The sequence below is a fragment of the Abramis brama genome, assembly GCF_963993115.1.
Source record: "Abramis brama genome assembly, chromosome: 6".
NCBI classification, from domain to species: domain Eukaryota; kingdom Metazoa; phylum Chordata; class Actinopteri; order Cypriniformes; family Leuciscidae; genus Abramis; species Abramis brama.
The window spans coordinates 30,101,486-30,126,262 of record NC_139968.1 but is presented as its reverse complement, the minus strand read 5'-3'; positions in this window follow the sequence as shown (position 1 = coordinate 30,126,262).

Here is a 24,777-nt window from a genome sequence, read left to right as displayed (position 1 = left end):
AGGACACATTAGAAGGAAAAGAGAAAACTTTCAACAAATGTAAGTAACAAGCAATTAAGCAAAGAGTTCAGTTAAAAAAATATTAATTAATATTTTATATTATTATCAAGGTAAATTAAGATTTATAATGCATTATGACACTTCGGGTTGTAAGGACTGATCAGTCACAACTAAGCAGAAATAGACTGTGACAATTTCGTGACGAACCTGCACCTTTTAATTACGATCACATGAATGAACTGAAGTGACCAATCAGGAGACCGACAAAGGATGACGCAGAGGGTATGAAAAGGAAGCGGTAAGGAAATGGAGCGGGGACGGTAAACGTAAAGACAGCAGGGGACTGACCAGGCGGTCAGGGTTTCATATTATTTTGAAGGTACCCCCGGGAGCCGCCATTGGCTAACAAGCCTTCACCTGCTGTTAGCATCCCATTGACTCCCATTCATTTTCGCGTCACTTTGACAGCGAATAACTTTACATCTGAGGCGTTTAAAGACTCCATTTGTCCATTGTTTATTTCTAAAGAAACACGACAATGTATAAAAGGCTCCATTACCTTGTATCTTACGTTATGGCCCCGTAGAAGCAGTTTTTGTAAAAGTAGGCTAACGATTGCGTCATAACCACGTGACTCTCTGGAAATTACCGTAGAGACAGGAAGAGAAGCTCGCAATCAATCGGGGGGACATGGAGGCATAAAGTCCGATAAAGTAAAGGGAGAAGCCCATAGAGAGTCATGACGTTGCTCCTGCTCCTAGCTCATGGACAGCTCCTACTCACACTCTCCGTCTCAGTCATAGCACACGGTTCTCTTCATTCACTGCATGAATCTTTCGTCTGCTACTAAAGATCTGCGTGGAAGTGAACATTACTAGTAACGCTAATGAGTCAAATCAAGTCAAGTCCGAACGTGGAACTTTACCAAACGCACACTGTTTCGAGTTGGTAGCCTACAGTCAACAGAGGGAACGAGCCAAAAGGGATTTAATCGCCGCATTTTTGGAACCTTCAGACACCAGCTGCTGAGCGTTGCCTGTTTTAAAGCCTTACCTCAGGTACTCACTCCAAATCCATTCCGATCAAGCCCGAAAGTCTCCTCTGTGGCGTTGTGCATTCACGTCAGTGATAAACGCACATAACGTTACACACACACACACACACACACACACACACACACACAAACGAACATTCACAATTACTCATTCTAACTCTTTCCAGATACGCTCAGAGCGAGCGCTTTTCTTTTGTTCCTGTTTTGTATGATTATTTTTGAGCGGGACGATTTTTGCATATGGGTGTAAATGTGATATCTTGAGTTATATTTTGCAAATCATGGACTATTGATTACTGCGAGCCTACAACACTCGACCTACATCAAAGACATTGTGATTCGTTATTGTAACCTCTGTTGTGAGAAATGTTTTGTTTTTTTTGTTTTTTTTGTTTTCGTAAAAGAATAATATAAATATTTACACTAAATCTTTCTTGTGGGATGTTTTGTGAAGAAGGTTAATGCTTATACAATTTGTGGTTGTGTAACTGGTGGCTTACGAGCTATCCTGGTATAAATTATTATGTGTGGTAGACCTTAATTCTACCTGGCGCCCGAATTAATTTAAAAATCCTTTTGCAAGGGCGTGCCACCGTTACAAGACATATGTCAAATCTATAATAATATATAGGTTTAAGTCAATCATAAAGAATTCTGAATGCTTTAGAACCCTTGACAAATGTGAATATATATGTGTATATTATGTTATGGATACAGAGTTCATAGAAAGTGTGGCCGTGATGAGATCAGTTAAGTTTATCCATTTGTAATGCAAATCATGGTTTTAGGCATGGTTTTATAATTTTTTTTAATTTTGTGTAATGTAAATGTAATTTCCATATAATGTAGTGTGAGCATAAAGTGAAACTGAATTGCCAACATTGTCAAATTTGTTAATCCTTGTCAACTGTGTTACAGTTGACGGGTAACACAGTTGACGGGTAACACAGTTGACCGGTAACACAGTTGACCGGTAACACAGTTGACATTTTGGGCCATTTTAGGGCCTTGTGCAAACTGCTGGCCTTGGACTAGTTAGTAGTTGACCTTGATTAACTTATGTTTTTATATTCTTTCTCTACACATTTATAAATATAACATGTGACGTAAGTTCACCAGAACATGTTGATAACACAGTTGACGGTCAATTAATCTACTCTATGCGCAGACAATGATATAGATAATATTTTGAAGAGGAGAAGTTATGACTTACCACACTGTCTTCACATTTCCCTTCAAAAAAGGAATTGCATCACAGTGATGTTGGACATGTGACTTTGGAACAAACCATTGCTGATTTATAGGGGGTTTTATAGGGAGTAACACAGTTGACACTGATTTCTCGGACATACACAAAATGGATGATTAAATGTAGATGCATGAGCAAAATATTTTTTTAAACACCTTTCTCACAAGTTAATGATTATTTTGGACAAATATTTATAAGAAATATATACAGAAACCTGCATTCTAGAGCTAATCTGAAGAGCAAAACCTCACATTTACCAAATCGGACAGCACAAAAACAGCAACTTCCAGTATAGAATATGCCATTTTTGCAAGATAAAAGATGGGTATCTGTTGGATTTTTGTATTAAACGAATTAGAAATGTCCCCTGATATAAAAGTGATCATTGATTGAAGTGAAAAGTTCATGATTTAAAAAAAAAAAATGATAATAGTCCATGGACATGAGATGTACCCCTAATTATAGAATGACCCATTTATGTCATTCATTAAAACTTATATCGAAAAACAGCAGTTTAGTTATAGGCTGCATCTTATCTCGCACTGTATGATCGTTAAAGTCCGCGTGAACCGGAAGTTGCAAATGACTTTTCTCCAGTGTTGTGACGTATTTCCCAGTGAAAAGGAATAGGCTTGTTTGAGATGCGCCTTCCAGCTGAAGCTTGGGCTTTGGTCCTATAGGATGTTAAAGTTTTTTTTGTTTTTTTTTTGATGACGTCTTAATGTGATCACACCTCAGTCCAGTAGATGGCGGTAATGCACTATGATTGCAAGCTGCCAATAAAATTTACCGAAGAAGAAGAGATGCGCCTTGCCTTACCTGAAATTCGCTAGTTGCATAAAAGGTCACTCAACAGCCAATGACTGTAATTTTTGGAGGTCACAGTGGGGAGACAACATCTGGTTAGCACATGGATCAGAACACTCAGCTGGTGTAGGAATCTTTAGGTACAATTTTATTGGGAATATTCAAAATACCGACTCAGATTCTTCAGGGCATTTTCTTATAATGGTAATTACCAAAAATAATCATACCATAGTCATTATAAACATATATGGATACAACTCCTCTGTGGAGAATAACATGCTTCTTGATACCATAGAGGATAAAATATCACACTGGTTGAACAAATACCCGTACGCCTCTTTAGTTGTGGGAGGAGACTTTAATATAACGATGAATAATATGTTAGACAGATGGCCACCAAGGAGGTCAGGGTCTCCTAACTCTGTGTTAAATTGTCTCATGGATAAATTTGACCTGGTTGATGTTTGGAGGGAACAGTTTCCAAATGTCAGACAGTATACCTGGTCCAATAAGGACTGCTCAAGACAATCCAGAATTGACTTCTGGTTGGTTTCCAGATGTTTAATGAGGAACAATATATCTGTTAATATCAGTAACACTCCATTGACCGATCACAAAGCAATTTACCTCTCAATAACTCTGTCCTCGGATCAGTCCTATGTTCCAAAAGCATCATTTTGGAAACTTAATAGTTCCCTACTTGAACATGATCAGGTCAAACAAAGAGTCAAAGAATTGATTGAAAACTTTTGGATTAAAGCAGACTCTCAGAAAGATTATGGGACAAATTGGGAGCTTCTAAAATATGAGTTGGGGAAATTTCTCAGGAGGTTTGGTGGTGATTTGGCCAAGAACAGTCGAGCAGTTGAAGACGAGGTTATTGAGAAGCTAGCATTTCTTTCTCAAAAAGAGTCTCTATCCAATGACGAAAGATGTGAATATACTAAATTACAAAATAAATTAGATGACATTTATAAATCAAAAGCTAAGGGAGCCTACATAAGGTCAAGAAAACGATGGATGGAAGAGGGTGAACAAAACTCAGCCTACTTCTTTAGACTTGAAAAGAGTAAAAATGTACTGGCTACTGTAGATCCAATTAAAGTGGAGGGAAAAATCATTAAAGATCCAAGAGAGTTAGCCATCCACTGCTATAATTTCTTATACTCTTATTTACTGTGAGGTAACAACTAAATCATTCATGACCTCTATCAGCCAATGTAGAACTATATCCCCAGAAGACAGAGACTATTGTGATGATAGCATTACCCAAGAGGAGGTGTTGAAGGTGATCAAAAATCTCAAAAACAACAAGAGCCCAGGGTGTGATGGTATAACTGTTGAATTGTACAAAATGTTTGATAAATTACTAACCCCCTTTCTGGTGAAAGTTTTTTCAGAGAGTTTAGACTAAACTTTAGAGAAAGAAGTTCTTCCAACAACTATGACACAGGGTGTCATCACATTGATTCCAAAACCAGAGAAGGACAGAGACTGTCTAGAGAATTGGCGTCCAATCACTTTCTTAAAGGGGGGGTGAAATGCTATTTCATGCATACTGAGTTTTTTACACTGTTAAAGAGTTGGATTCTCATGCTAAACATGGACAAAGTTTCAAAAATTAAATTGTACGTTTGAAGGAGTATTTCTGTGCCAAAAATTGTCCTTCCGGTTTGTCACAAGTTTCGGAAAGTTTTTTTCGAGTATGGGTCTGTGTGACGTTAGATGGGGCGGAATTTCCTTATATGGGTCCTAAGGGCACTTCTCCGCGGGCGCGCGCGCACTCGTAGACTAGACAGAGAGAGAAGAGAGCGAAAGCAGTAACTTACCTCATCAAAGCACTCTGCTCGGCTTTTGGGAGGTCAATGTCACCAAAGAAGTGGGTTTTTGGTTGCCAGGGCAAGACAACCCTGCACAGATTCCTAAAGAACCCAGTGTTAAGGGACCAGTGGATGGAGTTTGTTTTTTCAGAGACTGTTTGTTTTTGTGCAAGACTGTTTGTTCCCTGCATTTCGACGATGATTGTTTTATAAACAAAGCCCAGATCGACGGATTTGCAGATCGTCTAATGCTTAAGGATCGAGCAGTCGCAATGATAAAGGTTCGCGGTCGCAGGCGGTGAGTAAAACTGCTTCAAATGTCTCTGTGTGTTGTTAGCTCGGTTAGCACACAGCTTTAGCTTCACCCACACGGCCCGCCTCCAGACACTCGTTTTTTTCCCGGAAAGACTCGGTACAGCCTATCTTTCTTTTATAAATATAATAAAACTAAAGACTTTTTGGAGATATGAAGGATGCAATACTACTCTATAGGTACTCAAGATTAACAGGAGATTGAGTGAAAATGAGCATTTCACCCCCCCTTTAAATAACGATTACAAAATTTTTGCACTAGTTTTCGCTAATAGACTTAAAGAAGTGTTAGACTCTATTATAGATGAATCACAATCTGGATTCATGAGGAAACGACATATTGCAAATAACATTAGATTAGTGCTGGATTTATTGGATTATAATGAGCTTATCACTGACAACAGATTTATTCTGTTCCTTGATTTTTATAAGGCGTTTGACTCGCTTGAACATGGTTTTATCCTGCAAGCACTTAAAAAATTTGGATTTGGCAATGGCTTTTGCAGAACTGTCAGGACCCTGTATGCAAATGGTAGTAGTGCAATAAAATTGAAATTTGGCACTTCCCCTAGATTCAGAGTGTCACGTGGAATCAAACAAGGGTGCCCAATCTCCCCATACCTGTTTTTTGATCGCCTCTCAACTCTTAGCTCTACATGTCTCTAATAGTGCCCTGGAAGGGATAACATTGGCTGAGAGATGTATCATCCTTAGTCAACTGGCTGATGACACAACCATCTTCCTGAGAAATGCCTCCCAGATCCCCCTTGCAATAGAGTTGATCAGAGGATTTTCACAAGCTTCAGGTCTCAAATTAAGCTTAAGAAAATGTAAACTAATGGCAGTTAAAGAATGTGAAGTTTTAACTATATGTGACATCCCTGTAAAGGATCAGGTTACATACCGAACAATAATAACTAAAGACCAAAATATAAGAAGTCCATTGAATTTTAGCCCAATCATTGAAAAAACACAAAAAAAGTTAAACTCATGGCTACAAAGAGACTTATCCTTAAGAGGAAGAGTGTTACTGTCAAAAGCGGAGGGAATTTCCAGACTTGCTTATTTGGCGGCCTCTTTGGATGTTGATTGTGGGTAGGGATGGGACTTTTCCTCGACAAAACGACCGACATTCGACACATGCTCCACTCGACAAAAAAAATAGAGTGTCGACATGTCGAGGGGGCGGGGCTTGTGGGATTTCCAAATTGCATTTTTTTTTTTTTTGGCTTTTAATTTATTACATTTCCTCGGTTACTTTAACCTCGGTTCCCTGAGAGATAAAGGAACGAGTATTGCGTTGCAAACGCTATGAGAAAACTCCTTTTCTCGAGAAAAGAACGACCATGGTGTGTAAACAGAAGCAGCAGCGGAAATATGCACGATCCGCGAGTGCTGAAGACGTTCTGCACGGCTTTGATGGGTGCGCAGGAGGACACAAATGGGCGGCGACAGCTTCTTCCAGTGGCGGGAGCTTTTTCCTAAGCGCCGTCAACAGAAAGAACGTTAACTGTACGTACACACCGCCGCCGACTTGAGCTGCAAAGAAGCTCTGGCCGCCCTGTCAAGGACGCTTGTCAAAAAGTACGGGGAAGCTTGACCGCTCTGAATGGTGAGTGCGCGCGCGCGCGCGCGGCCGGGACTCGCTCTCTCTCTGCTCGTGCGTGCGCGCTTAAAATTTCATATTTTGTTATGAACATTCACCCGCCAGTGTGGCGGATAGCCTTTTGAGATTTACTCGCCAAACAGAAAAAAAAGGCCGACAATCCGACAAAAAGTCGACACATGGGCCTCGATCGACAGTCGATTTCCCAAATCCCGTGTCGTTCCCATCCCTAATTGTGGGGTATCGAAAAGAATTGATGATATGCTGTTTAATTTTGTGTGGAAAAACAGAACTCATTATGTCAAAAAGTCTGTAATATAATGAATACAAATCAGTGTGGGAGCTTAAAATTTCTGGACTTCACAACTTTAAGCAATACCTTCAATATCAACTGGCTCAGACAATTCATTAATAATCCAACATCACTATGGAATTTTATTCCGAACTATATTTTCTCTAAAATCGGTGGCCTGAATTTTCTGTTGTTATGCAATTATAATATTAGCAAAATCCCAATCAAACTGTCCAATTTTCATAAACACATGCTTTTGTCTTGGTCTCTCTTATTTAAACATAACTTCTCACCTCATCGATATTACATTTGGAATAATAAGGACATTCTCTACAAAAATAAATCTTTATTTTTTGAAACCTGGTACAGAAATAATATTTTACTTGTTGGCCATCTCTATGACACAAATGGCAGACTGTACAGTTATTCAGATTTTTTGCGGAAATTTCAAATTCTTGTTTCAGTTAAGGAATATGCAATTGTCTTTGATGCAATTCCTTCTGGAATCAGAATGCTGCTGGGAGGCATTCATTTCCCATGGCCACTGACTCAAAATATGGATTTATCTGATACTGCTGTGGGGAGTTTATGCTTTTCTGCGGTGCACCAGACTAACAATAAAACAATTAGGACTTTATACCAAAAATATATTGTTACTATTCCTTATATAATCCCATATTGGAACAGTTTAATAGAGAATGTCCCTTGGAAAAACGTTTGGTCTTTGCCTTTCAAATATATGCTTACTAAAAAAAAGGGAGAGAAGTTACGTTTAAATTAATTCACAGATTCTACCCAGCAAAGCGTGTGCTTAAGCGGTATAAACCAGATATTGAATCTGAATGCTCTTTCTGTAAAAGGTCAGATGAAGATATTTCCCATTTATTTTGGAAATGTTCCTATACAGAAAAATTCTGGTCAGATGTCCTTGAATTTATCCAAACCTATCTCATTACAGATTTCTCATTTTGTTTTAAGGATGTTTTCTTTGGTGTGGTCGACCTTAAGACGGACAAGGAAGGAAAATATTTCATTATTAATCTTTTATTTCTACTCGCTAAATATCACATCCATAAATGCAAGTTCGGGGGCTCTAAACCTTTTTTTCCTGTATTTGAAAGTGAAATAAATGAATATTTGGACTCCATAAAATATTCAAAGAACTGTAAAGTTCTGAAGACAGTGCAGATATATTCAACACTTGTGACGTCACGTGACTGAATAATATTGAAACTCTTATAACTGTAAGTGATACTATGAATTGGACTACTTGTTGACTAGCCTTGCTGGACTTTGCAGACTCCCTGGAATATGTTTTATTTATGTATGTATTTTGTAGTTGTGTGTATGTGTACTTGTATGTGTTGTTTGTAACTGCAAATACTGTCAATAAATTAATATAAAAAATAAATAAATAAATAAAAAGTTGCATAATAGAACATTGCCGACATCCGGTTTGTTTCCGGTAAGCCGTCCCACTTCCGCTCGCCTCATTCCTGAAGATGGAGCTGTTTTACACGAGAAGCCTGCAGAATCCCAGTAGCACCTCAATGCAGTACATGAGATCCGGGGGGCGGGGTTGGATCCAGATATAAGGGGTGGAGATTGGTAGGTTTAGGGGTGGGTTTAGGGATTAAAGGGTGGAGATGGGTAGGTTTAGGGGTGGGTTTAGGGATCAGGGGGTGGAGACGGGTAGGTTAGGTATATGTAAGGTGGGAGGAGTTGGATTTTATCCGACTCCTCCCCGTGGATTTCATGTTCCAGAATCTACCTAAGTTTACCATCAATGATCTGCACCAGATTACTAACTTCTTTTTTATCTGCTCCCAGGAGTAAGAGAGAGAAGGGTTTCAAAATGTATATTTCACAATTCATCGACAACTATGAAGGTACGTTTTTTTTTTACTGCGTCATATATTCACGGTGACAGCAGAGTTAGTAAACTAATTTTCCACTGCATGGTACGGTATGGCTCGGTTCGGTACGGCACGCTTTGGCGCTTTTCCACTGCATGGTACGGTACGGCTCGGTTTAATACGGCTCACTTATGGCGCATTTCCACTGCATGGTACGGTACCAAAGAGTATAGAAATACCAAGAGGCGAAACTCAATAGAACGTTCCATTGCAACAAATGCACCCATGCGCAGAGCTGCAGCTCCGCCATCTTGGACTGAACGCAACACAGCTGTCATAGAATTGAACGATAACCGGTTCAAATTCAAAAGCAGTTAAATGAACTAAATAGTAGCTTCTAGTTTTTAATATCTCTATAGCATCCCATGTCTCCCGGAAGTTTCGGGGGTGCGGTAAAGTAGGTTTTATGTTGGACATTCGTTAGACATTCGCCAAGCAAATTAAGGGACTGTCTCAAAACTGCACACACACATACGGGTTTATGTGTATTACAAGGACACTTCAGCCCAAACCAGTTTTTTGCTGTATTAGGGGGACACCCCTTTCCACTTGCTCTACAGAGTTGTGGTGCACATCAAAAAAATTAGTTTGAGCCACACAATACAGATTTCACTTCAGAATTTGTTTACACACAACACAAGTGAAAATGTAACAACCTGACAAAATACACAATTATGAGGACATATTATAATTACATGCAAGCCCTGCCCATGACACAAACCGTTATTATAAGGACAGTAGCTATAACACACACACATGCCATTATTGTGTATTAAAGGGACACACATGTATTAATAGGACATATCTAAACATACACAAAATAAAGGCATTGAGTATTAAAATGACATCTCTGACGTGAGGACAAATGTTTTAGCACTTCAATTTATTTGTGAACCCTTATGAGACTACTGTCAGTCAAACCTTCTGGTCACAAAGTTCTGGTCTGTTAATAATGCCCTGAATATCTTAGCTCCAAAACTCTGAAAGCCACCACAGCCGTTCAGAATTTAGACACACTTGATCAGTTTAAGTTTACAAACTCATCTCTTTAACTAAGCATACACATAATTCAATGCAAAAACAATTTAATGCCGCAATAATTAGCTCAATTAGAATCAAGAGTAATTCTTTTTCTGTTCATCATTTACACTAAGAGTGAATGTGTGAGCTTTTTGTCTTCCAATGTCTTATCCTTGGACAACCAAGCCATATATTTTTATATGCACCCCCAGGAACACCTTTAATTGAAAACTTAAAAACGCAAACACAAATGTGAAAATGTTGTGTATTATAAGGACAAAGTGATTTATGGGGACAAACGTTTTAACACAAACACAAACGTGAAAATGTTGTGTATTATAAGGACAAAGTGATTTATGGGGACAAACAGTTTAACACAATCACAAACGTGAAAATGTTGTGTATTATAAGGACAAAGTGATTCATGGGGACAAACGGTTTAACACAAACGTGAAAATGTTGTGTATTATAAGGACAAAGTGATTCATGGGGACAAACGGTTTAACACAATCACAAACGTGAAAATGTTGTGTATTATAAGGACAAAGTGATTTATGGGGACAAACGGTTTAACACAAACACAAACGTGAAAATGTTGTGTATTATAAGGACAAAGTGATTCATGGGGACAAACGGTTTAACACAAACACAAACGTGAAAATGTTGTGTATTATAAGGACAAAGTGATTTATGGGGACAAACGGTTTAACAAAGTAAAGGCAACATTCTCATGCTAAAACTGGTAACACAAGGCTTATCCAGGTACTGCGAGTCAATAGGCCATTTGTTTTATATATATATTATAATTCAAATTCTCAGTGTTAAGCATGATGGTAACATCACACTGAAGTAGGCTGATTTAAAATGAACATTTATTTAAAATAAAAGGTCTTCCTTTGGCAAAATTACATTTCCTGTTTTTACATTCTTTACATTTTTTGTACCTTATATAAAGGGCATTTCCCCCCTAATTTTATTAAATGCATGCTCCATTTTTCATTTCAAATTCTTAAATTTGATCAATATATTCAATTAAAATAATAAGACACCGGCTGTTACCAATTAAATTAAATAATTTACATTGAAAAATTATAACTGTATTAAATGAGATTAATTTAAATATTTTTAAATATATAAATAAGGAATGTTGAAAAGAATATACTTTATGAAACTAAACCGCCAGTAGGAGGCAGCAGGCGACCGTCTTAAAGGGTCATTTCACCCGTGGAGACATGAATGTGTATTGAAAGTGGGTCATTTATGTAGAAGAAATGTGAAATTATTTTTGAATTTGGAGCTTTCTAGACTGAGAAAAGCCAGAAAATGTATTTTTGGCTTATGTGGATGAAAGACAACAACTCCCAGAATGCACTTGCTTCGCTGCCCTACAAGGCTACTCCCAAGCCACGCCTACCGGTAAGACAGCGCAGTTGAAAACAAAAACATCAAGGCAAGGCTAGGCTACGAGTGAGTCTCCGTGACGAGTTTGCCCAAAATGTCCGGGATTCGGCTTTTGCGTTCTACAGTCGCCATTCATCATGTTTACTGTGGCGAGCAGGACGAGGCTGAGGGGCGCGGGAGAACGGCGCGAGGCCGGTGGCGTGATTACTGACGACCGACACCTGTGAGGCACTGTTCTCGTATCTCGCACGGAGGAGCAGGTATTTTCTTAGCAATGGTAAAACACACATCAACCGATCACGCCACCGGCCTCGCGTCTTTCAACCGATCACGCCACCGGCCTCGCGTCTTTCTCCCGCGGCGCTAGCCTCGTCCTGCTCCCTGTATTACTGTGATTACTGATGAGCGCGCCTGTGAGATGCACCGGTCTCATGGGCTATCTCTCACGGAGGTGCGGGTATTTTCTTAGCAATGTTAAAACGCAAATCAACCGATCACTTGTTTAGCATTCATGTAAACATTACATTCAGATTCACCAATCGGGGTGAATTCAGTTAGATTGAAACAAAAGGTGAGCATGTAAACAATGGATGGCGACCGCAGAAAGCAAAAGCTGAATCCCGGACATTTTTGTCGATCTCGACGGCCGGACATGTCCGGGAAATAGTGTAACCCCTACTACTCAGCTTTCTTCGTCCCTGTTTTCTGCAGGTTTCTGCCGTTGAAATCAAACGCACTCGCACTGATCTGTGATAGGTCTGTTAGCGCATTAGGTTCAACCCCCTATGGGCGGGTTTGAAAGGGTGGATCTAGTGCTTGTAGTCTTAACAGAAATCCCCCCCTCTTACACTTCCTCCTACAATGACGCAAAATGACGATTTTTGCGTCATTGTAGGAGGAAGTGTAAAGAGGTAAATACAGATTTCTCTCGTCTCGGGGGAAAATGAAAAAATGTTGCATGACCATTCAATAGTATGACTGGGTTTCTAACATTGCAAAGCTTAATGCAAATGGGTGAAGTGTCCCTTTAATGAGCGAGTCATAGAGTCATTCATTCAAACGATTCGTTCAAACGGCTGATTTATTCAGAGTGAGGCAGTTTATGAATGGGTCATTGAATTTTTGACTCAACCGATTCGTTCGAAACGCTGAATCATTCAGTAATGCTACAAGTGTTCGTTGCTGTGAGATGCGCGATGGTTCTGCTGTGATCTTTGTTTGGAACTATTTTCGCTGCAGAAACAGAACAAAAACTGTCATTGCGTCTAAAATGTAAGTGACTTAATTTTAACTGTTTAATGAACTGTTATGAAATCAGTCTCGGTTTCAGTCTTGATGGCATTCAGGAAAACAGCACTCTTGTCGTGTGTAGCCTAGGCTATTGTTTCTTAACAACATTCTTAACAACATTGTTGCAACATTGTTACCGTCAGTACATTAGGTAGGCCTATTATTATCAACTATAGGCTATCAATCGCCACTTACATTAAATTAAATAAAACAGAATCATCCTCACATTTTCGGTGATTCCCTAGATATTTTTTATTTTTAAATAAAAAAAAAATTTTAATCAGGGTATTTGTTCGGTTGGACAAGTAGTACAATTCTCTCTCACTTTTCCCTTCAAAAAAAAGAAAATAAAAAACACGCGTGTCCCAGACAAGCGTTATTATCAAGTCTTGATTTTTTCCTTGATGGGTTTTCCCTGAAGAGAATTAACGTTACGTTGTTGAAAACGAAAGTAAAAGTGACGCACGTTCATTTCGTTTTACCGTGATTAGAGTTTCTTGTCTTTATTAAACTCAAAACATTATAATTTATCGGTCATCCACCCTCGATTAATTGGAATGGAATGTTTGTATTACTTGGCCCGCCCGACCTGCGGATTATCCGCGATCCGCGCAGCACTATATGGGTTGAGTATGGACACAAGGCGGTAACCGCAACAGAACCATCACGGTGGAAAAACTGTATCTGTACCATGTGACTGTCCGAATTTTGTCGAGAGCCGGAGGCGGCACGAAATTTTACGGAGGCGGCCGCCTCATAGTTCTCTATGCAGGAAAAACCCTGGCCTCTGTCCATTTCTTATATGTCTATGGTTTTCGCCTACTATAGTAGGAAAGTAGGCATATTCGAACGCACTTAAGTCCGAATCTCGCGATAATTAGTACGTCACCCAGGTAATTCTCGCCTACTCTTTTGGATTCGTACATACTTTTTCGCTCGCCTAAGGTGTGTTCGACATCGGCTGCGGCTGGATGTAACCGATCGGCGTGAGTAGCCGCGTGCAGGCGGGGAGGAGCTGCAAACGGAGACGTGAAGTCGGACACTTTCTGGTTCCCGTAGTGACCGCTCACGTGGTGTTTGTATACTTTACCACAGCTGAAGTGAAATAAATGCAATATTTGCCAAATAGCCTAATACACAGATGTTTCAGACATTTTCATTCAATACTTTATGTAGCCTACTGCTTCACACAGCGTCTGTTTGAATAAAGTTCAACATAAGCTACTATCAATGAAGTGGAGTCTACGTTTTTTAATCAGTTTTATTTTGATAAACATGACACAATATAACATTGCAACTACATGACAAGAGTGTTTACTGTTATAAAAAACTGATTTGTGCGCTTTAGAGGAACTAAAGGTGTTTGAATAAACACGCAACACGTGATCGTTGTCATGCAATGGATCTGGCCAATCGTGGAACAGCTTTGTCGTCATCAGAGCTCCTGCAGCCCAGTGCAGCCGCTCTTGAGAAGCTGCGCTGGCTGAGTTCTCTGGCTACTCTCGAATCGCTCTTGCGGTACTTTGATGGCATACGTCACAGTCACGTGGCGTCGGCGTTGGATCAAGTCGGACTAAATTTCTAACCGGCATGCACTGCTTCAAGTCAGCCGCCGATCGGTCTGCGCAGAGCTGCATGAAGTCGAACAAGCCTCTACTCTTTTTCCCATACTAAATAGTAGGGAAGTATGCGGTTTCGAACGCAGCACGTATCTCAAACCCCGGTGCACGCCGTTTCCAGGAAACATGACGTTCAACCCGGAAACCGTAGCAAAACGTTGCGCACCGTTTTGAACTTGAACGTGCCCCTGGTGCACGCGCTGTCCTCAAATCAAGCTACAGCAAGAAGAAGAGTTCGACCAATCATAAGGCTGGGTTCATTCCCCAAATAGCAACCAGGGATGATTGACAGATGCGTAAGGCCTATCATTAAAAAGAGACTTAATATCTACACCAATAAAGATTCCCGCTCGATCCCCCTTCCACTCCTGCGGCCGCCGTCTGACTGATGTCATAAGCGAGGACAGTACAGTACGGTACTGCAATATGGAAGGCGATCGGGGACAAAAGTCTTTAAACGAAACGCGTGATTTTCGGCCGCGTCAACACGCACCGTTTGTCCGCGTTAACACGACAACACGCACAGCAGCCAATGAAATTGCTGTATTTGAGACTATATTTGCATATGTGACGCGATGGTACGTTGGTATATACCGGGGGTCGGCAACCCGCGGCTCTAGAGCCGCATGCGGCTCTTAAGCGCCACCCTAGTGGCTCCCTGGAGCTTTTTCAAAAATATGAAAATGGAAAAAATATTTTTTGTTTTAATATAATTTCTGTAGGAGGAAAAACATGACAAACATTCTAACCCTTTCGCACGTACGATCACATCGGTGTGATTAGAACGGTCAGTGCATGATGTGATCAACTGCTAAATTCAAATGTGCTCTCGCGCGTTGGCTGGCGCTGAGCCAGAGACAGGCGCGCTCAGAGCTGTCATATAGCACAACTTTTCAGTGTTTTCAACAACATAATGTTTATTTTAGGTTTCAGACATATAAGTACTAAAAAAAACAATACATTTAGAGTTTGTAAAATACACACTGATGTTAAAGGAAGAGGCAATAATAATCCTTTCCATTATAATTAGACACGTTTTATTCATATCAGATAAACATTGTGTAAGTAACTTTAAAGTTTACTCTATTCTTCTCCCAGTTCACCAGCCACTTGCTTTTATGTATTTCGGGAGAAGTGGATGAATTCACGTGTTGTAAATCCAACAGATCCGATTCTCTGAACTGCGTCTGCGGCACAAACTAAGATGGCGGCGCCCATCGCGCATACAGCTCAACTAACGCGATCGTTATAAAGGTGTTTAAACAACAAAACACTTCCACTTGCATATATTTGACAATCGGAATATCAGATATTTCATGCCATATCTAACAAATTTGTGAATATTTTGAATACAAAAGGAAAAATGACATAAAAGCAGATCATCATTCATTCAGCTCTGTTGTTGCTGCGGTGTGTCACGTGACAAGCAATGACGCGTCACCATGGAAACCATAAAGTGACACATTGGGGTCAGTCAGAATATTTTAAACTTACGTGTGAAAGGGTTAAAGTTTTTCAAGGTTGTAAAAATAATACACGAATAAATAAAACGAAACATAATACATTAAAATTATAATGGAAGTTAAACTTAAAGCACGATCGTACAGCAGAGTAGTCACGTGGTGCGTCCAGGCCCGCCCACAGAAATGACTGGGCCCCTGAAAAGGTCCAGTGAATGGGCCCTCCCCAAATCTGCTATAGGCTACTCATATCATGCCTGTGCTCTCTCTCTCTCTCTCTCCTACATTAACACATACATTTAACTGAGAGAGACTTAGGGGCGCAACTACCCAGTGTCAGAAGGGTATGCAGCAACAATTTTGCTGTCACTGACTCTGGGGGGTTGGGGGGCACCCCCCGTAAGAAAATTTTGTGCTTTTTAATGTTAAATTCATCAATCTGGTGCACTTTGAGAGTTCAAAATTAAAAACTCCAACCCATATTCAGTGTGCAAATTAAAAATTAAAACCTCTTTTAGTTAGTGTCTGTCTACATTACACTACTACATGATAATAGTTATAATATTAATCCCATGATATAATAGCCATATATTGTAAAACAAATGCACTGAAAAATAAAGGAAACTTTCATAATTAGTTTTGTACTAATTTCTACCCGTCACTGGTCCGGATAACCATATAGTTCCAAAGAACCAATGGGCCGCTGATCTACTTGTTTCATGGGCCGGTGTTTCAGAAAAAAAACTAACGCTGACTTTTTTTGACCAATGCATTACACCGGCACTAACCCAGCGCCGCCGATTAAGCAAAACAAAACAAAACGAATGTACAGTTTTATGGGCCGTTAAGACAAAAAAAAGAAAAAAGTATGGGATGCATCGGCCCAAAAAGCACGTCGGCCCACTGGGAATCTCCCGGTAGTCCCGATGGATCTACATGCCTGGACGTCACACTTTAAATCCTACCTGTTTCCTTTCATCCACTTATTTAGCTGCTGTCTCATCAATTGACATGCCATCTCCTTTTCCCTCTTTCTTTTTCTATGTTTAGCCCCCGCCAGCTTTTTTGCTTTATCCATCTTTTTCGACGACAACTCACTACTCGTACCTGCTGCTCGCTCAGCGCTCACGGCGCCCGCGCCCGCTCGCGATATTAAGTACAACAAAAAATAGCTCAGACCATTTTCAGGAAAGGGGTGTTTCATTATGACACAGGCTACATTTTACTCAAGCAACATTAAATAAAATGCATTTTTTTCTCACTTTCAACAATTAATGGTGCTATTTTGGTTCAAAATAAAATATGGTAACTTTTGCTTATATTTAGGATGAACATAATTATAGCTGGACTGCATGGGCCCCCTCTAGCGGCTGGGCCCCAGAAAACGTTCCCCTTTATCCCCCCTTATCGACGGCCCTGGGTGCGTCATTCTCTCCAGGATGCGCTGCAGGGAAAATAAACATTTAATGATGAATGCTCATTATGTATTTGTTGCCTACTTATCATTTTGATACTAGGGGGCTAATAAAGCTAATATAGACACTTACAGCATGTGTTGCCTTCATTATAAGGCTTATATAAGGCTTTTAATTTTTTGCGGCTCCAGACAGATGTTTTTTTTTTTTTTTTTTTGGTCCAGTATGGCTCTTTCAACATTTTGGGTTGCCGACCCCTGGTATATACGTGTACAAACATCAGACATGTTAGGTGTGTTCGACATCGGCTGCGGCTGGATGTAATCGATCGGCGAGAGTAGCCGCGTGCAGGCGGGGAGCAGCAGCAAACGGAGACGTGAAGTCGGACACTTTCTGGTTCCCGTAGTGACCGCTCACGTGGTGTTTGCATACTTTACCACAGCTGAAGTGAAATAAATGCAATATTTGCCAAATAATACACAGATGTCTCAGAGACATTTTCATTCAATACTTTATGTATTGCTTCATACAGCGTATGTTTGAACAAGAATAAAGTTCAACATAAGCTACTATCAATTAAGTGGAGTCTACGTTTTTTAATCAGTTTTAATTTGATAAACATGACACAATATAACATGACAACTACATGAAAAGAGTGTTTACTGTTATAAAAAAATGATTTGTGAGCTTTAGAGGAACTAAAGGTGTTTGAATAAACCATAGGAATAAACACGAAACACACGTGATCATTGTCATGCGGTGAATCCGGCCAGTCGTGGAACAGCTGTGTCGTCATCAGAGCTCCTGCAGCCCAGTGCAGCCGCTCTTGAGAAGCTGCGCTGACTGAGTTCTCCGGCTACTCTAGAATCGGTCTCGCGGTATTTTGATGGCACACGTCACAGTCACGTGACGTCGGCGCTGTATCAAGTCGGACAAAATTTCTAACCGGCATGCACTGCTTCAAGTCAGCCGCCGATCGGTCTGCGCAGAGCTGCATGAAGTCGAACCAGCCTCATGTTTATTCATGAAGGATGACGTAATGGTATACTGGTATGCACGTATGCAAACATCAGACGTTCTATTTGTTCATGAGGGATAATGCATTGGTACGTTGTGAGTGATGTCAGTCTTATGTCATGATTTGTCATGCCTTTTTAAGTTGTTCGTTTAACGTTCTTTCTCAGGGTAGAAAAGTCAACAGCTTAAACGATGGCTCTTAGAAATGCTCTTTTATTTTAGCAAACTGCCAAAAACAAATTTTCAAACTGTGTGCAGCTGAACTAAGAAAAGCTTAAGATTGCACAGCGCTGATAAGCATGAATGGCAGAAGAAAAAGACTGCAATTAAAAAACAAAACAAGAGAAAATTATTTTAATGTAAGCAATAAAAAACTGCACACATAAGCTGTGGAATTAAAGAAAAGAAATGCACGTTTAACTAGATTAAGGCATACCCCTGTCTTAATTTAAACCCTGTCCACCACCCCCAAAGGTTTCACAAAGTTATTTTTGCCACTGCAACTTATGGCTTCCTAAAGACATGTTTATGGGTAAATAAATGAATAATAATAATAAAATATATACCAGGGCTCAACATTTAAGCCTTTTCATTTGTCCTTCGGTCGGTCATTCACTTGTCCGAGTAAAAACATTTGTTTGAACAGAAAAAAAAAAACTGTAAATATAATTATGTACGAATCAGTATTCTCATCACTGTTCAGTCAACATATATAAATCGGCATATTTTTGATATTTTAATCTTTATAAAGGGCATTTTCCCTAATCATTTTAAATATAGGCCTATGCTTCATCTTTCATTAGAATAATAAGATGCTAAAGGTCTGTACCAATCAAATCAAACTGCATTAAATAATGTAATGAGATTATTTAAAATATTTTTTGAATATACAAATAAGAAATATTATTTGTACATAGAAATAATATTATAAACCGCCAGTAGGAGGCGGCAGGCGACCGACTTAATGAGTGAGTCATTTATTCAAACGATTCATTCAAACGGCTGATTCATTCGGGATTAGGCAGTTGTAAATTAATAGGAATTCATTGAATCTTTGACTCAACTGATTCATTCAAAACACTGAATCATTCAGTAATGAAACACAGTTGAGTTTTCCTTTGATATATGATGTAGAACTATTTTCGCTGCTGAAATAGAACATATATTTTGTCTAACATTCAACTGACTTAATATGAATTACTTGTTTATTGAACTGTAACTGTATCATATGTTATAAATATAAAAACACATTTTGAATGTTTCATTTGTTTCCAAATTAGGCTCGCAGAAACTTGTTATCGTCAGAAGGCTATATTACATTAGGCTATTGTATTCACTATCAGTCGCCACTTACACTAAATGAATGCAGAATAGTAATTTTTTGTTAGTGACGTTTTAATCAGGCTATTTGTCCGGTCGGGCAAGTAAAATTCTCTTTCACTTGCCCCTTTAAAAATCCACTTGGCCCTTCAAAAATCCACTTGGCCCAGACACGCGTAAATGTCGAGCATATTTTACATATTACATATTTTAAATATATATTAGCCTACATATTTAAAATATATATTAGCCTACATATTTTAAATATAATGTACTAATTTCATTATAGCACTCATCAGGCCTGCAGCATCCAAGGCGATGTTTACTGTACAACACACAGAGACAGAACAGCACAAACAAACAAACTCATAGTCATAGCAGAACATTTCTCCATTCATATTTTGTTTCCATTTATGTTGATTTATAAAAAAGTGAACAGCACGAGAAAGATAGGATGCGCAATATATCGAGAGACATGGAAAGGTTGATTGAGACATGATTTTGACCACTTCATTAAGTCTTGTTTTGTAGAAAATCTTTCTTTAAATTGAATTTCGTTTTGTATAAATTGTATCTTAATTTTAATCGATTTTTCATCAACCAATTGCCTGGATTTATTAAATAGGAAGCCAATATAACAGACAATAATCATGGAGGCGCCCCCGCGGTCACTTGCATTGTACGTTAACTGGAACGCATCTCATCCTAACTTAACGAAACTCAGTGTATGCCTCACACAGACATGAGAAATACATCAAATACACAAAGCTTGAAATGTCTTTAAACAAAATAATTCAAAACGAACAGAAAAAGGCTACTATCTGATTATGTAATCCATTATCTGCATTTCTATAGGCGCGTTCACCATATACTGTAAGGCGGTCATCAACTTTATCTTTGCAGTCGGCTGTCAGAAAATACTGGTTTATTAATAAAAATCAATACACGCGTCACCGGATTTACAAATGCACATCTTGCTTGTTGCACGCACACATATTATGTCGATATAACGAGATATTATGTTGAAATAACATTATTAATAATACATCTTTTAGAATATTTGATTGAATGCTGAATGTTGCGCTTGTTCAATTTAATAATATTAAAACTTTAATTGTTATCATTAAAATAATTGAATATTAAATATTTAGTGGCCAAGTTTCTCATTTATTAATAGTAGGCTATATAAATAGGCTATATATATATATATTGCGCAGCTCCCCCTGTCAATGATCTCAGTACATGCATTAAAAATTCTCTGGCGCCGCCCCTGTCTCAATTTGAGTTTTAAACAGTTACAGTTTATAGACTTTAAAAACATAATCACCACTTGTGATTCACAAAGTGAAAATTAATTTTAAGAAGTTTGTTTCTATCCAGTTGGTTATTGGCTTTTACTGATAAAACAGACACTTTAGGCTACTCTTGTTCTGAGGACAGTTTAACCTGCTGTCTTATTTACATTTACATTACATTTATGCATTTGGCAGACGCTTTTATCCAAAGCGACTTACATTGTATGCAAGGTACACATTTTACAATTTGTCAGTTCTTGCTTTCCCTGGGAATCGAACCCATGACCTTGGCGTTGCTAGCGCCAATGCTCTACTGTTTGAGCTACAGGAAAGCCTATAGTGAGAGAGAGAGATTATTTGATTTTTATTTTATTTTATTATCTTATTTGATTTTTATTTTAATTTGTTTACACAACACCTCTGAAAAAAATATGATAATAAAAGGTTTTGGGTTGAACACCAAATTACAAAAACATTATTATGTTAAAGTGAATAAAGTTCTCTCTCTCTCTCTCTCTCTCTCTCTCTCTCTCTCTCTCTCTTTAATTCATTAACATGGATTAATTTACTGTAGCAGTTAAGATATATCAGTCAAAAAAAGGCCACAATAAACTAAAGGATTAAAATGTGGGTTAATCTAAAAGTAAGTCTGCTTTAAAACCATATTACAAGTTCGAACATGGCTATAATGTGGGCGTTGAGAAACACGTTCAAATTGGTCGTCTTAACATGGTAAAACTGTGCGTCTTTACACATGTAACGTGACCATAACTGACGCCTTAACACGACTGTCTACACGTACAAAAGAAATGCGTAAAAAAATTGCCGCGTTAACGCGAACAAACAGTGCGTGTTGACGCGGTCAAAAATCACGCGTTTCGTTTAAAGACTTTTGGCCCCGTGCGCCTTCCATACTGCAACCCGGTCTCATTCCCGGGGCGTAATATACTTACGCTTTTGACACGTCCGTCAGCGTATACTTTCAACGCACATGGCACCCATTAGCGTCATAAGAGACGCACAGAGCTTTCCTCTAACTCCAATGTAAACCCATCTGCGGTACTATTGAACGCCCAGGGCACGGCGAACTGGGTGTTGATATAACACCCCGGAAGTGTCCTCACTGTCAATTCAAATGTTTTTTTTAGATTTTAATATATAGCCTATATTCATTCATGAATGTTAGTGTGGCTGCGGTGTGTCTGTCACGTGACAATCATGACGCGTCGCCATGGAAACAAGGGGTCAGGTTAAAATATTTTTAATTTACGCATGAAAGGGTTGATTTAAAAAATATATATATATTCTAGGTAAACAATAATAGGCCAAGTTTAGTAAAACATTTTTTTTTATTGAGACTATAAAAAATAATTCTGCATTCATTTTTAGGTGGCTACGCCCCTGGTTTGAAGCTTAATGCAGACATTTATGGTTGCAAGCCATTAAACGGACAGACGAAACCTTCTATGATTAGCCTACGGCACTGAAGCATGAATTTGATGTAAGCAATAGACCCTTTTCACATTTCTGGGTTTTTCAAAAGTGGAAGCCTATTGGGTAAACTTCTATAGTGGTGAAAGAGAGAATACATTAAATATATATTTTTGTGTTCCCATTTGCTTAAATAGTAAAAGAAAAACACAATAGTGTTTTCACAACTTTCAAAAATAGAAAAAAAAAAAAATAGAGATCGATTGAAAATGGCAGTCAGAGAAGAGAAAGATGTAAATTTTACCATCACTCTCAGCCGCTGTATTAGAAACACACTCACAGCAGCGTTAACTAGTTTTTTTTATAATTTGATTCAAAGGAAATATAATACAAAGTAAAGTGTTATAAATGTACATTATATATATATATATAAAACTATGACCGTTAAAATGCTTCATAACAGTCTGTGAAAAAGGTCTACATAATATTCACATATGCAGTTCAGGGAGCATAGCACATACGTCCACAAGATGTCTGTTAAAGATCACTTCATCTGGAAAGCATACTGTTTACATCTAATAGAGTCTTTAAGATGTCAGTTTAACATGCATTCTAAATCATTACATCTTAAATACATCTTCTAAACGTCTATTTGACATCTGACAGGAAACGTCCTATAGACGGACTGCAGATGAGATGAGCAGATGAGCAAACACTGTAAAATATATCTTCTAGATTTAAACATCAAATAGACGTCTCTGTGATGTACGTGCGAATCAGGGGATTAGCCCTATGTTACAGCATAACATAAAAAACTGTAGTGTCTGAGTTTCTAGAAAAGTGTTATAAAAATACATTTATTAGGGGTTCAAGCACGAAGTGCTGAAACCCTATTGTAATTGTACTGATTTTTATTATTATTATTTTTCTTCTGCCGTAAAACGCATCGTGCAGCCCAAACCGTAAGTGCTAGAGACTTGAAACTTTGCCAGATGGTAGTACAAAAATCGAGGAGAGGTTATCAAAATATGACCCCGATTGGCCCATAGGTGGCGCTACAGTACAAAAAACAAAAAAAAATCATATTTTTGCTTAAATCTCATTAACCGTTTGTCACAGACTCAAGTGTCTTATATCATTGGAATCCTTGGGTCAAGCCGAACAAAAAAGGCCTCAAGGATTTCATTTCCGGTATGCAAATTTTCCGCCATTTTGAATTATGTCCAAAACCTACTTTTGCGAACTAGTCCCTGGTTTTGTGTCCGATTGGAACCAAACCAGTGCAGAAATGTTCTCTGGAGTCAGAATATCAATAATTATCGAAAAAAAGTTGAAATTTCGATTGACGGTCGCTAAGGGGCGCCAAAATGTTTAAAGAAGGCGGAGCCTATTTTACTAAAATGGCTATAACTCCAGAAGTAAATGAGGTATCTTCACCAAACTCGGTACACCTGTGTAAGAGGTCAATCTGAGGTCATAGTAAAAAGATTGCGGCGATTGGCCACATGGTGGCGCTATAACATTAAAAAAACATAAATCAGGCTGTAACCACCTGACCGTTAGTCCGATTGACTTGAAAATTGGTATGCAGTGTCTTGGTCCAAGCTGTCATGTATATCTATGAGGACATTGGTGTATCTCAAAAAACATGGCCGCCATCGGCCAATGAAGTTTGAGCACCTATTAGACAAGGTTAATGGAGGCCGATCGGAACAAAACTCGGTGGGCATGTTCGACTCATGGCCCTAGAGGTCTGTAAGAATTTTGAAAGAAATCGGCCACTAGTTGGCGCTAACGAGTTTTATGGCTCTGTAATCACGTGGTGTTACACTTATCATCACAAAATGCATATCATTTGATAGACCTGCTCATGCTGAACAACTTTGCCTCTAGAACCATTGCTGTCAATCAAACAGTTTATTAATTATTCACGAATATGTTAAAAACCTACTTTTGCGAACTAGTCCCTGGTTTTTCGCCCGATCGGAACCAGACCAGTCTAGGACAATTCTCTGGACTCTCTAGATCAATAATTATCAAAAAAAAGTTGAACTTTAGCATTTTTCGCATGGGTATATTGGGTCATAAAGAAAATGGGCGTGGCACAATGCACTCAAAAGCCTATAAATCCTAAACGAAAACTCAGAACTTCACAAAAATTGGTGAGCATATGTGCCATACCATTGTAAACAAGCGTGCAAAGTTTCATGGAGATCGGACAATAGGTGGCGCTATAACTGTTAAAAAGCTTGCCTGTATTGGCTGTAAATGGACTTTTCCATCTATTATTTCAGTGGTTAAAAGCTTTCTAAATAAATCTTAATGTCTTAAATGCTTATGTGCTTAAAGGCCTTAAATGCTTGAACCCCGATAAATGCTGCTTGCAGCTTTAATTATTATTATTATTATTATTATTATTATAAAACAATATCCAATAACATTTTAAATAGATA